The sequence below is a fragment of the Onychostoma macrolepis genome, chromosome 10, assembly GCF_012432095.1.
Source record: "Onychostoma macrolepis isolate SWU-2019 chromosome 10, ASM1243209v1, whole genome shotgun sequence".
Lineage (NCBI taxonomy): Eukaryota > Metazoa > Chordata > Actinopteri > Cypriniformes > Cyprinidae > Onychostoma > Onychostoma macrolepis.
Genome location: NC_081164.1, coordinates 8,773,513 through 8,789,321, shown reverse-complemented (window position 1 = coordinate 8,789,321; position 15,809 = coordinate 8,773,513). Strand labels below are relative to the sequence as shown.

The 15,809-nt window shown below is 37.3% G+C and overlaps 1 protein-coding gene across 1 annotated transcript in view; it reads right to left on the bottom strand.

Moving 5' to 3' along the window:
* Positions 1–15,809, bottom strand: part of pknox2 (pbx/knotted 1 homeobox 2) — a 112,391-nt gene that overhangs the window by 48,511 nt on the left and 48,071 nt on the right. Inside the window, exon 5 of the mRNA XM_058790229.1 lies at positions 14,449–14,520. The gene's annotated coding sequence lies outside the window, so the exon portion shown is untranslated. The remainder of the gene's footprint in view (positions 1–14,448; positions 14,521–15,809) is intronic.

Genomic DNA, 15,809 nt, shown 5'->3' with positions numbered 1-15,809 from the left:
ACATTTTCAATGTTTTTGGCCGACTGAAACATTATAACCTATTGAACTAAAACATCTACAGTATGTACTTGTATGTAATCATGCTGCACAAACTTCAACTTCATGCAGCAATGCAAGAACCTGTGATGAAACATCTAGAATCTCTAAAGAACCATATGACCAACTCACTTACCTTGAACAGTGAAAAAAATAATAAATAAATATATTATATATTTTTTGGAAGAAGATTTTATTTAACTCAAAATGCTGCACAGATCCATTAAAAACTTTTTAGGAGTGACGGAGAAAAAAGGTTAGTACAAGAAAATGTAAATTAAGTTTGCATGACTAATTGCCTGAGATTATAAATATAGCCTATCATAAAAGTTCCTTCAAGTGCTCCGAAAATATCGCAAGAACTATTTCTAAAAGCAAGTTAAAGAAAAGTAATCTTCGCCCACAAAGTTGGCTAATAAATTGTCTTATGTCTGTGATGCATACCTGCACGGCACACACCTCAGGTTAATCCCTATCTCATAAACGACAAGAAAAGAGGAAGAAAATTAGTGAACGCGGCAGAGACGAGGAAATTTTAAAAAAGAAAGAAACAGGCGACATTTCGAGTAAATGGCATCCAAAACCCACTCCAATTATCTTTGGCAGCCATGCCAGGGAGGCTGACTTAATTAAAGTGAGTGGAAAGGGAAGGGGGGGAGGAAGGAGAGAGAGAGGGAAGAAGTGATTGAGGGGGCAGAAGAGTGCGTATCAGCGCCAAGCACAAAGCCGAGCACCACCGCCGTCCACCACTCTTTCTCTTTTCAATTTCACTTCAAAGGACCAAGGCAAGAAATCATAAAAAGGGAGAGCGAGACGTTTTTTAAGCAATATAATTGCACTATTCATATCCAGTGTTTTTATCGTCATTCAGATAGGACAAAAAAATACATAAAAAGAGAATAAAAAATGATTTTACTCGCCGCTAAATCCCCAATAATCCTCTTGTGCTTTTCCAAGTCTGCCTTCGACGTTGACCTTTTCGCAGGAATCCTGTTGCCATGGAAACTCTCGCTGCGCTCCCCCCGAATGCACATCATTCTGTACATATTTCCGTCATCGCTCTGACAGAATACTCACAGTTGTTTAAGCGCAAATGTAGCTTGTTTTGCACCCTAAACTCTTGACTAATCATATTAGTATTCATAGAGACTAACTGACCGCGTTTGCGTACGTGATTAACAGCGCACGCTAACTCACGAGTGATGTTTACAACATCTAAACAACATCCATTAGCACTCAAATTAATATTAATACACTAACTTCTGCTGTCAATCTGATGCTAGCTGAACTTTTTCATGCCTGGTCGACCCAGCTAGCGTGATATGGCGTATCTCTCCTTAGTTCATCAACACTTCGTCAGCTCCTCATGTAAATGGAATCTTGAGTATGAAATATATAGACAATGCCAAACAGAAGGCAGCTGGTCGCTGAGGGCCGTCCAGAAGGACTGTGGGTGGCAGATTTATAAATTCAGCTATAATGTGTGACTTCAAAAATAAACTGCTTTTAACAGAGGACAATGGCTGTTTCATAACTGCAAGATGATGTGAGATGCTGTGATTTCAAAGCAACTTTTTATTGCTGTGAAGAAGCTATAGAGTACTTGATGTATAAAAAGAAAAAAAATACACATTTTATACTACAGGGGATACGACAATAGACTTTAGATTAGGGAACACATATTCAGTATTAACTAAGAGTTTTCCCTCAGTAAACTCCTAATTTGCTGCTTATTGATAAGCAAGTAAGGTGGTTGTTGTAGTACAACTTGAATTCCGGAAATGTTGGGACGTTTTTTAAATTTGAATAAAATGAAAATAAAAGACTTTCAAATCATATGAGCCAATATTTTATTCACAATAGAACATAGATAACATAACAAATGTTTAAACGGAGAAATTTTACACTTTTATCCACTAAATGAGCTCATTTCAAATTTGATGCCTGCTATAGGTCTCAAAAAAGTTGGCATGGGGGAAACAAAGGGCTGAAAAAGCAAGTAAATTAGAAAAAAATCAGCTGGGAGAACATCTAGCAACTAATTAAGTTAACTGACATCAGGTCTGTAACATAAAAGGGATGTCTTAAGGCCCATTCACACCAAGGACGATACCTATAAAGATAACGATAGAAAGATATAGTTCTAAAAATCGTTCTCAATATTAAAGAATAGCAGAGTCCACACCACAATTATAACGATAAAGGCACAGAGAAACGATATCGTTGGAATCACTTTCAAAACGTTTTTTTCCAACTGATGAACAATACAAACATTGACATCCAATCAGAATCCATCCTGCTATAACGAGCTCGAGAATTTAAAGCGGCAGATGCGTGTGCGCTTAGAATAAACAGATGATATTGTTCGCTGGTGTGGACGCTAATATCGTTATCTTTATAGTTATCGTCCTTGAAGTGAACGGGCCTTTAGAGAGAATCTGTGAAAGAGTCCATAAAAAGATTGTGGAATACTTTAAAAACAACGTTCCTCAACGTCAAATTACAAAGGCTTTGCAAATCTAATCATCTACAGTGCATAACATCATCAAAAGTTTCAGAGAAACTGGAGAAATCTCTGTGTGTAAGGGACGAGGCCGAAGACCTTTGTTGGATGCCCGTGGTCTTCGGGCCCTCAGACGACACTGCATCACTCATCGGCATGATTCTGTCATTGACATTATTAAATGGGCCCAGGAATACTTCCAGAAACCACTGTCGGTAAACACAATCCATCATGCCATCTACAGATGCCAACTAAAGCTCAATCATGCAAAAAGGAAGCCATATGTGAACATGGTCCAGAACCGCCTTCATGTCCTGTGGGCCAAGGCTCATTTAAAATGGACTGTTTCAATGTGGAAAAGTGTTCTATGGTCAGACGAGTCCAAATTTGACATTCTTGTTGGAAATCATGGACGCCATGTCCTCCGGGCTAAAGAGGAGGGAGACCTTCCAGCGTGTCATCAACGTTCAGTTCAAAAGCCAGCATCTCTGATGGTATGGGGGTGCAGAAGTGGGTGTATACGGTATGGGCAGCTTGCATGTTTTGGAAGGCACTATGAATGCTGAAAGGAATATAAAGGTTTTAGAGCAACATATGCTTCCCTCCAGATGACGTGCATTTCAGAAGGACAATGCAAAACCACATACTGCAGCTATTACAACAGCATGGCTTCGTAGTAGAAAAGTCCGGGTGCTGAATTGGCCTGCTTGCAGTCCAGATCTTTCATGATGGAGAACATTTGGCGCATCATTGAATAAAAAATACGTCAAAGACAACCACAAACTCTTCAGCAGCTGGAAACCTATATCAGGCAAGAATGGGACCAAATTCCAACACCAAAACTTCAGAATCATAACCTCGATGCCCAGACGTCTTCAAACTGTTTTGAAAAAAAGGAGGAGATGCTACACCATGGTAAACATGCCCGCCGGCCCATCTATTTTAAGATCTGTAGCAGGCATCAAATTTGAAATTAGCTTATTTTGTGGATAAAATTGTAAAATTTCTCAGTTTAAACATTTGTTATGTTATCTATGTTCTATTGTGAATAAAATATTGGCTCATGTGATTTGAAAGTCTTTTAGTTTTCATTTCATTCAAATTTAAAAAACGTCCCAACATTTCGGGTTGTAGATAGGTTTGGTATACTGGATAGGTTTAAGGGATCTAGAATATTATTATGCAAAATGAGGCTTTATAAGTTGATATGTGCTTTAAAAGTACTAATAAACAGCCAATATTCTATATGCATGCTAATAAACAACTAGTGAATAGTGCTCACTAATCTAAAGTTTCTCCCAAATTTCTATAAAAAAACAAAAACAGAAACAGTTGTAGATGATACATATTTCACTGCAACCTCTGACTGATACCAATAAGGTGATAATAATAAATAATAAATATTAAATAATGAAAATAAATGGCAGATTCTATATGATTTTTTTTTCTAAAAAATAAATAAGTGAAAAATCGAAATTATTTATTTAAAGTGAATTTAGGCATCACAACATTGTAATGTAAAAAAAAATAATAATAATAATATTAATTTTGATATTGGCTAAATATTACATTTAATAGCATTATTATCAATGTTTTTTTTTTTTAAATAAGCAAAGTCAATTTTACATTTTCAAGCATTAGATGGTGTTTAAGGTATATTATTATAAAAAGGGGGAAATCAGCATCCAATTGAATATCCAACATCAAATCATTTAACAAAAAATAAATAAATAATAATAATAATAAAAACACTGCACAGTGCTATTTCAGTACATTTAGTACCTGATTATGCTTTTTTTCACTGACATTTTGTGTGAAAAAGTGCCAGAACCATTCGCCCCATTGTGTTTTTTTTAAATGAGCATTGCAGGTTTTGTGCCTGTTTGGATACCTGTTTAATATATTTAATATCATTGTGGATGCTGCAGGATGATTTTTTAATGAAGCTTCAGATTTAAAACGATGTTTGCAGGCTGAGCACTGAGAGAGGCTCTATGGGCCAGACTGCTGTGGGCTGGAGCTGGAACCAGGAGATAAGACCGACTCCAGCCGGCTTGCTTTAGGGGACAGCAAAAGACCTGGTAACTTGACAACCACTATTCTGTTTGGCTGAGATCATATTGGTCTATTTCTTCTTTCTCTTTCTCAGACCAGACCACTTTTTTTCAGTCTAACTTCCAACATTTAACCCCTTCTGTGTCTCTTTATTTTTCACTTCTACTTTGTGTCTTCTCATGTTCTATCCTTTTTTCCTCTTTTATTATACAGTGCCATGAAAAAGTTGTCACACTTAAAAGATTCATATCATCAAACAAATGTTAATATTACACAAAGATAATGCAAGTAAATACAAAATGCAGTTTTTAAATGATGATTTCATTTATTAAGGGAAAAAAGGTGTCCAAACCTACCTGGCCTTACGTGAAACATTAATTGCCCCCCTCCTGTTAAATCAGATTTAAGCCAAACCCAAGCCTGATTACTGCCAGACCTATTGAATCAAGAAATCACTTAAATAGAACCTGACAAAGGTGAAGCATGTTTAAAGAGCAACACACCATGCAGCGATCTAAAGAAATTCAAGAACAGATGAGAAACAAAATAGTTGACATGTATCAGTCTGGAAAGGGTTATAAAGCCATTTCTAAGGCTTTGGGACTCCAGCCATTATCCACAAATGGAGAAAACCTGAAAGAGTGGTGAACCTTCCCAGGAGTGGCCGGCCTACTAAAATTACTCCAAGAGCGCAACGACGACTCATCCAGGAGGTCATAAAAGAACCCAGAACAGCATCTAAAAAACTGCAGGCCTCACTTGCCTCAATTAAGGTCAGTGTTCATGATTCAACAATAAGAAAGAGACTGGGACAGCTTCAGGACCTGGATGACTTGCCATAATTGATGGAACCACGAATTCTGCACTCTATCAGAAAATCCTGAAGGAGAATTGCCGGCCATCAGTTTGTGACCTTAAGCTCAAGCACACTTGGGTTATGCAGCAGGACAATGATCCCAAACACCAGCAAGTCCACCTCTGAATGGCTCAAGAAAAACAAAATTAAGGTTTTGGAGTGGCCAAGTCAAAGTCCGGACTTAAATCCGATTGAGATGCTGTGGTATGACCTTAAACAGTCCTTTCATGCTTGAAAATCCTCCAATGTGGCTTAATTAAAACAATTCTGCAAAGAAGAGTAGGCCAAAATTCCTCCACAGCGATGTGAAAGACTCGTTGCCAATTATTGCAAATGCTTGATTGCAGTTGTTGCTGCAAAGGGTGGCATAACCAGTTATTAGATTTAGGGGGCAATTATTTTTTCACATACAGTAGGGCCAGGCAGGTTTGGACAGCTTTTTTCCATTAAAAAAATAAATCTTTTATATTTCTTTTATGTTAATGTCAATTCCACTGAAGGGTGACGGTTGCTTTCTTGACACCTCTTGCTCTTTCATTTCACTCTCTCTCTTTACCTCGTCTCGGTCTCCATCCCTCACCCTCTTCCTCTGCTCCATTTTCCCTCTCATGGTGTAGAACATTCCGGTGTGTTGAGCTCAGAGCACAGCGCTCGGCTCTCAGAGGCAGGATTGTTCTTGCCGCACAGGCCCAAAGCCTGTTGCCACGGATACCGCCATACCACAGATCTGACCCTGGAGAATTGAGCTGCTCACCCTCAGCAGGAGCCACTGGCAGCTGCAACACAGCTGTTAGCATCGGGACAGGGTTACTTTCTTTCTTCCTCGCTCTGACTCACCCGTTGGTTCAGTCACCCGCTCTCTCATTTCTTTATCAATATCTACAAAAAATATATCCATGGGAGCAGAGAATTCAACCTAAGGCCCTCTGTTTCTTGTTAAAGACAACATAAAAGCAAAATTGACCCCATTTACTTTCTTAATGAAAATGTTGTGGCTATTATTGTGCATGATTCATCAGTGCATGTTACTTTAAAGACCAAAAATGCTTGCATTCATAAAGTTTCATCAAAATGTAATAACTTTTTCTGCTGATGTAACCAAGGGGTAAGGGGAAAAATAATATTAGACAGTATTATTGCTCTTCTCCCTGGAATACTTGATTCTGATTGGTCAATCTCAGTGTTCTATAGTCAAATATTTGCAAATAATGACTGCTAAACTGTTTCATTGACCGTTGCCCCTGGCAAACAATTATATAGCTGTGCTAGTTTTTTTCTCTCATATTATTCCATGGTATCTTATAAAAAATAAAATAAAATAAAATAATTATTTTATCATTTTGTGGAACTCAAAAGGAGATATCCAGCATCCAAGCCGCTCTTTTTCACATAATGAAAGTAAATGGTGATTTAATGTTAATGTTTTGTCTGTTTTAAAACTTCTCATTTTGTGTTCCACGGAAGAAATTGAAGTTATACAGAGTGTGAAAATTATGAATGAATATTTTGCTGTGAATTATCCCTTTAATGTCAGTATGGTCCATTTATGTGTTAATTTATTACTGGTTATAGAATATAATTTTAAATGCTAAAACGATCTAGAGCTACCCTGGTTGGGAATTTCACTGATCTGGTAAGTTCAAAAATAAAAGAATATGGGTCTATTTATTTACCTTTTTTTGTGATAATGACTGTACTGACTGTACATTATACCTTACATATTATAAGCTTAACATCCACAAGTCCAACCAAGTTTATTTGAAAGCACTGAATATTTTATTTCATTTGGTAATATGTCATATCAGTCTCTTTCATTCACTCATTTACTTGCATCTTCACCAAACTCTCACATTCACTCTTACCCTTTCCCTGAAAAATTCCCTGGCAAACTATTTCGAAAAACCAGAGCGGTGACTCAAGTCTCCCATCCACATCAATCACGAACATCCCACGGTTATTCACTCTATCCATAGCATGATCCATTAAACCATCGTTATCCGACATTCAAATCAAAACAGATGTTCCCCTCTAAAATCTAAAATTACAGTAAATAAATAAAGAAACATAGGATGACAAAAACAGAGACCTATTTTTCACATTGCCAGAGCCTATCCGATGTCATATTATGGTTAGATGTTATGGCTGGAAGCTATGCCTTTTATCTAATCAGGGCATAGATTTTCCTCTCTTTTCCACCTCGGAGATAACCCGATTACACGGTAACACTGTCTCTGAATCAGTTTAGCAGCTGCCCTGTGGTTGAGCTCACAGATCTGTATGCAGCGGTGACAGGTAGAGCTAAACTGCTCCTAAACTCATATAGAATATTATTTGCTCTGTCTTATGATTTGCTTAAAATTTGCTTTGTCTAACTGCCATGTAAATCAACTTTAAAAAAAAAATAATAATAATAATAGAAATGTTAAAATTGAATTCAGTCTCATAGAGAATACTAATAAACATGGCCTAAACACTGTAAAACTTTATTTCATGGGGTCCTAGAATAGAAATACTGTTAAAGAAAAATCTATTTATTGAAAAAAAAATAATAATTTTACAGTATTTCTACCCTAAAAAAAAATTCTCATTCTGCACTAAACAGATTTTGTCCAATCGAATGTCTCTATTAAGAAAATGGCATGCCCACAATACCATTACAGTTGAATAGAAAGTAGCAAATCATGTTCATGGCTGTGACTTGGCAATTACAAAATGATGAAACGGTCAATATGAAACTGTCAATAAAAAAAAAAAACCTTTATCAAGCTATTTTATGCAATCTTGAATTATGGGAACAAAATAATAATAAAATAAAATAAAAATGTTCTATCTACTTAAATTATATTGTGCATACAAATAAAATAGAAGTAATTGCAAAAAATAATGAGTTTATGATCATATTTTAATTAACTAAAGTGGTATCTTTAAAGTAAAACCCTAAAACCTTATGAAAAACATTACAATAAAAAATGAAGCATGGTAAACGTCAAAAGCAAGTGTGCACAGCTAGTGTTCAGAAAGTTAGAAGAGCATCTGTTCTCAGTAAACATGCTGTAGAGCCAAACCCTGAAAACACTAACAGAGCAGTGCGTTTGTTTTAAGCAGAACAGCATGACAAAAGACAGTTAAATCACCCACTAAGGAACTGCTATCTATGTCAGGTTGTTTCTATTAGTATTAGCACTCCAAAACGACTTTCTGTCTCTGTCGTACACACACAGATATAAATCTGCTCAAATGAGAGAGATAAACAAGGTTTAAAACAAAAACACACTTCAGTGTTTTATGGGTTAGCTTTAAATGAACATTAAATCTTTCCTCTGACATTGATTTGAAGAGCTGTTTAACATCTATATGACATCCAGTCAGACGTGATGCCGTTTTGCATCTTTCATCATATCTAAACAATCTACTCGTGACATAAAACTGCTGCAATGAAAAACTAACAACTGAAATCTGGGAAATGTGATTTTTTTTTTCAGATTGCTGTCAAGCAAATGCTCTTTTCAGCTAGAAGTTATGCACACTTTAAAGCGCAAAGTTTGGCACTCGATTTATGTTATCGAAGAAATCTGTGTAATCAGATTGACATGCACAGATTATCACAAAATCTTCACTGTAATTCCATCTCTTTCATCTTTTCAAGCATGCACGTTATGTTGAATTTTAATGCGTTTGTATGTGTATCTATCAGTTACATGCACATGGATGTTTGCTTAGCAGAGCGCGTATGTTTTGCGTGTGTCTGTGCATTAGAGAGATGCAAGTGTGTGTGTCTGTATTTCTAATGGTAAAACAGTAGCTGTCCAACATAACTTAAGACAAGCAGACACAGAAGAAAACGCCTATAAAACTCTCTCAGCCTCTTCTCCTCCATCTGTTTTGTTTTCCTTCCATCTCTCCTTTTTGATGAGTTGGGTCTTCAGTCCCCCCAATAAAATCCCATTAGCTCTTAATGAAGTCGAGCTCGCTGCCTCGCGCCTTCACCTCATTTAGCACAATTGTCTGGCAGCCATTAGCACGGAGGCAATTACAGCCGAACGGTGAGAGTAATTGGAAATGCCGACAGGGACCCCAAGAAAACGGGAATAAATAAAAAAAAAATATTCAACCTAATAAGCCTCCGTTGGGTTGGTGGGGGCTGCTAGGCTAAATCAACATAATGCTAATCGAGGCTGATGAGGAACAGACTCGGGGTGAAGGCCAGGGGTGGTGGAGATGATGATGATGATGATGATGATGAGGTTCAGATTGTTATAGAAAGAGCAAAAGGAATCATACTAATCAACTGCTCAATGACACAAAGTACTGTACTGTTAATGCCCACCTAAACTGATGCTATACGGAAAAAAAATTTAATTAAATTAATATCCACTATTAAACAGCAACATGGACCACATTTACTACGTCCTAGGTCCAAATGTGCACAATTCATAAGAAAATAATATAAATCACAAAAATCATACCAATAGATAAAATAAAGTGCTGCCTTACATGATGTTTGACTCGGAAATTAGGAAGTTAAATGTGTTTGCAAATGCTCTTTCTGCTGCCATAATAATAAATTAACAACATTAATAATACTAAATGCAGGATTCACACAACTTTTCACCAATAAATTTCCAGATTTTTTTAATGTTTTTCCTCAGTATTTTACTCATAAAGTGATTAAATATTTTATATCTAACACTGTGTCTACACCAGACGAGAGCAGCGCAGCGAGGCGCGACGTGACAAAATACAATAGAACCTATTATGCGGTCTACACTGGACGCGGCGCGGCAAATCCCTGACAGAAAACTGCTGCTGCGTTCTATTTACGACGTATTGACACAAATTTCAAATGATTTTCAATGGTCGCTTTGTCATGTCCAGTGTAGACAGACTTTAGCTGTTGCGGCGCGGCACGACAACTGTAAGCGTAGCTAGAAAAATATATATTCATTATAATAATGTCCAGGGCTTTTTCATGAATTATAATGTTTTCCAGGAACCAAAATTATTATCTAAAATATTTTCCATGAAATAATTCATTTTTAGAATCTGCTGAAATTAAATGTTTTCTATGATTTGATGTCAACTGACAGGTTGCTTTTATATACCTTCATGATGCCAAAAACACACTGTAATGTGGCATAAACAATGTAGGCGGGACTTTGATTATAAAAACATTAAGCTATAATATTATTAGGTAGTATAATTTTAGGCCACAGCCTTGATTATTTCAGCAGAAAACTGACTGCATGCAGACATGGAGAAAATGATTACATTTTAAAGAAAAAATAATTAAGTCTACAATACATTTTTTTCCCTTTTGATTAATGTGCTCTGATACATTGTGCATGGCTTGTTTTGATTTCATGTTTTAAATAGAGCTTTCGGAAAATCAAATAAACAACTGCTACATTCCACGCAAAGGACGCTTTGTCAAGCCAGTCCTTGAATAATGAACAGTCACACGGTGATCTAGGTGTTGTGTGTGGCCTGCTGGTGCCAGAAGCCAGGACATCTCCCTTGACTCCTCACCCTACTTACTCACATCAAACTGGGCAACTGGTGGCAGAAACCTGATCAGAGGGGGTAAAATCAGAGGGCACCTTTCACAAGAGCTGGGCAGACTGCCCAACGGTCCACAGGAGGGGGCAAAGAATAGGGTCTGGTTGGAATGGTGTGTGTCTGTGATGTGTGTGTGAAGGCGTCTTGGCACTAGCTTTCCGGAGTCGGCAGGGGAAACAGAAGGTCGAGTCCCACAATAGTCTCCCATGGGGCATCCACAATACCAGCTCAATGACCGCAGTCAACAATACTCTCAAGGCCTTTTATTCAGAGAGTTCTATGGACCAGACACACCCAGCAGCACTTTCCTACACAAAATAAGATCCTGGCACACACACACATACATACATATTCATACAACCTTATATAAATGACAATATTGCTTCTATAAAAGAGGCTTTCAGTCGTGGATCTGTCTAGAATCACTACTATTTCACAGCACAGGGGACGCTGCATTAAAACTTAGCCATAAAGGTTAGCCATGGTTCAAATTAGTAAATTTGGATAAGTTCATAAATAAATAAATAAACAGTATATTAATACAATAAAATAGAATTTTGTGAAATAATTTTGTATACAATGCTACAACACATATTGAGTATGTGTTATTATTACATATTACAACACCTACTCAAATGAATCTGTGGCTTTAAAAAAAAAAAAAAACATTCATTTAAATTACTCATCCAAGTGAATCAGTTTGAACAAATCATCACACAGGTCAATGTATTTGAATTACTTATCTAAGTTAACCAACTCAATAAAAAGTATCCAACTTCAAGGATTCATTTTAGGTGAGTGTGTTTGATTACTAGATCAGTTTGCGCAACTTCAAATCTGCTTATACAAAACAATACAACAAAAAACAACACTGCTTCTTGTTGGAAAAAGTGGCTTATAATTAAAGAACGAATCAGTTTTGAAGGTAGCTGAGCTTCTGTTATGCTACTACAAAGTTAATCACTACATTTTTTTGGTTGCTCCCCAACACTGCTCCCGGCTAAGATTTGACATAACGTACAATAAGTTAATTCACTTCATCTTAGCTGTAATATGAGACCTGAGGAACTAGTATTGATCACTTGAGAAGATGAAAAATGATGTGAAAAGACATTAAGCAAAGCATAGTGAGTGTAGCACAGGGCTGCTACCACAAAAAATGAAAAGATGTAGGCTCCTACCATCTCTCTTGTGCTGTGCTTTCGCTCCGAAAATGTTTATTTGTCTAAAAAGATCTACAAACAATCACTTCACTCGACAGGAGAGAGAGCTTTCCAGTCAGGAGATTTAATTAGGGAAATCTCATTAGGTTTAACAAAATTAAGCGTAAAACAATCCTCGGCAGGACTCCGAGAGCAAGAGGGAGAGAAAGAAAGGGGGAATTTGGGGTTATGAGCGATTAGAGTCAGGAGGATATTGAGATAGTCACTTCCATGCTGCTGTGGGGGAAAATGGCTCTAGATACCCAGCTGTTTTCACACTCAATTAAAGAGACTTGCCTGGCTTTTACTCCCTCTGAAAAGCAAAGAGTTAACCTTTCTGCATATTGCTGCACACATAAATGTATCCCTCAGACTCGGCCTCTCTCACTCATCCACAACGTAATTCCACCCTGAGCCCACGAACCATTAAAGACACAAATTGTGTTTTCGAACAAATTCGCACTCTATAAGGACATAACAAAAAGTGCTATTAAAGTGACGAAACAAACTCTTAAACAACACAGCTGGGGTGATTGCAGACGAACAGCAAGTGCTGGAAAATTCATTTAGAAAATCATCTGTAAAGGCCCAATTCTGACTAAACCAGCAAGGAATAACTCAGCGGATCCAGAAGGGCAATATCACTGCAGAGAAATCACAGGTTTGTATATTCTAGGTGGCTCGATAGGGGACATATTTATCAGCCATCTTCAAAAGGGTGAGAGTATTTTATGTGCTATCAATGCTTAAAAAAAAAAAAAAAAAACTCTATAGAAAAAATATGATTATGAAAGACTGCACTAAATGCATGACTACAAAAGCTGTTTGGCGCATTTGTGAAAACAACCTCGGTTTACCTTTCTCACTTTAAAATGGAAGAAAATAATCTGGCGACAATCATGGCTCTGTTCCAACACCTAGTGAGTTGCCTTGCTGTCTGCAGCCTACATAAGCAGCTGCTAGCATCCTAAAATGAAACTGAACCTCATAAATGGTGAACTGAGAAAGAAAACTGAGGCAGCAAATGCTAAACAAGTACCGTCGCACAAAATAGCATTTTTCACATTAAGTGCATAGTTTACAATTAATTTCTATGGAGTTTGTTGTTAGCATGTTGCTAAGCTAACTCTCATAAGCATAAGATATTAACATCTCAGACAAACATTTGTGTAAAATAGCAGTTTTATATTTAGATTTAAGTACTTTGTACTTTTCAGTATTAAATTAATATAATTAAATGAATGAATGAATTTATAGATAGATAGATAGATAGATAGATAGATAGATAGATAGACAGACAGACGTAGATATAGAATAAAGAAGAGAATGATTGAACAAACAATAGATAGAACAAATCAACAATAGAACAAAGAAAAGGTAGATCGACAGAATAATAGAATGAACGGGTGATAGAATGATAGAACAAACAATACAGAGACAGAACAAATGATAGACAGAAACAGATGACAGAACTGACTCAGATTGAATGATACAAAGAATGATAGAATGATGAACGAACGACAGAACAAATGACAGAACAAACAACTGAAAAAATATAAAATAAAACAATTGAATGATATAACGAAGAAAGATAGAACATAATAATTATTGAATAGATTGAAAGATAAAATGATAGTGATAGATAGAATGAAAGCAGACAGATAGATAGATAGATAGATAGATAGATAGATAGATAGATAGATAGATAGATAGATAGATAGATAGATAGATAGATAGATAGATAGATAGATAGATAGATAGATAGATAGATAGATAGATAGATAGAGTGAAAAAGTGATAGAGTGATAGATAGAATGACAGCAGACACAGACAGATAGACAGACAGACAGACAGACAGACAGACAGACAGACAGACAGATAGACAGATAGACAGATAGACAGATAGATAGATAGATAGATAGATAGATAGATAGATAGATAGATAGATAGAACGATAGATAGATAGATAGAACGATAGATAGATAGATAGATATAGATAGATAGATAGATAGATAGATAGATAGATAGATAGATAGATAGATAGATAGATAGATAGATAGATAGATAGATAGATAGATTATTTAGAGAATTTTACCCAAACCTGATCTTAGATGACCTACAACAGCCTACAACATTAGGGGCATGTCTATGATGCCTAAAAATACTGCCTACATAGGCAGCTTTGGAACAGAACACGTGTGCTTTTGAATGGACGTGGAAGTGTTGATTTAGGAACTTACAGTTTGCTTGTTCTCAGCATCGGAGCATCTGAAGTTGGAGTCGGTCCGACAGCGCGCTGCCCTGCAGACAGTCTAAAACACATGAAAAGAAGCCTTCTGAGTACAGTTACATCTAACGGCCTGCGTTCTAAAAGCAAACCTGAGATCATTACTCCAGCCACATTACAGCACAACTTGTGAAATGAGCAGAAATGTTAATTTAGGTATAAGAAACACCGCATGCTTAGGAAAACGGGGATCTTTTTTTATTGACGCTGCATGATACCCGTGGGCCTGCTGACCCACAATTTGAAAAGTAATTTGATATTTTGCGTGAAAGTATATGTATGTGTGTGTCCTGCTGTTCTGGCTTAATAGAGGGTGTATGTGTGTGTGTGTGAGCTTGGATAGGTGGGCAAACAAAGATAAAGACAGAGGCGGGAATGGCAGGAATGGCGGCCAGCCCCCCACGCTTCAGTCTGTCAGTATAGGTTCGTGTGAAACCTTTCTCGGGTTTCTTCCAAACTACAAAGAAAACATTTTAGGGTTCTGTAATCCCTCCCGCAGCCTCCCAAAGCCCCAGAGCCCTCCACACACATCCATACAGTCTGCAGCCCACCTCCCTCTCCCCCTCATGAGACCTGATCTGCCTTCCTGTTGACGTCAAAGTGAATTAGAGCAAGGATAGCGCAGCGGCTCCCCCCGGGGGGCTGGAGGGCTAATCATGCTGTTCCTCACCGGCCTCAGAGGAAGCATTAGCGTTCTTGTTGCAGCAGACCACCACATCAACAGCACAGGGCCCCTTAACAAACAACCAGGACACCACACACACACAAACAGCTTATTTACAGAAATACACACTACTAGGTCCCTCATACACACCACAGTACCCTTCAAACAGTACCAGATGAACAGAAGATTTGTGGCTTGCCCTTCCCACCCCTCATTCAAACAGCCAGTGAAAGTTGAACTTTAGGGTAAACCTCTTTCACTAATACACAGAGCACCTCTGTGAAATACCTAATTCCAGCCTCCCTCCGTCTCCACACCGACCTCCTGCACTCCCTCCAGCCACTCTGAATAATGATTCTACATATAGCGAAGGAGACGGTTGAGGAGACTTTACACCTTGACTGTGTGACTGACCTGATTCCTATTGAGATGACTGTGGTTTGGCTTTCTTATGTCTGATGGTCTCATGGTCTGATTCAGTGTTATTTTAGTCTTATTTCTATAGTATTTATTTAAGAATTTATTTTATATTAGGGCTGTCAATCGATTAAAAAAATAATTGTGATTAATCGCACGATTGTCATGAGTTAACTCATGATTAATCGCAAATTAATCACACCTTTTTATTTGCTCTAAACGTACCTTAAATT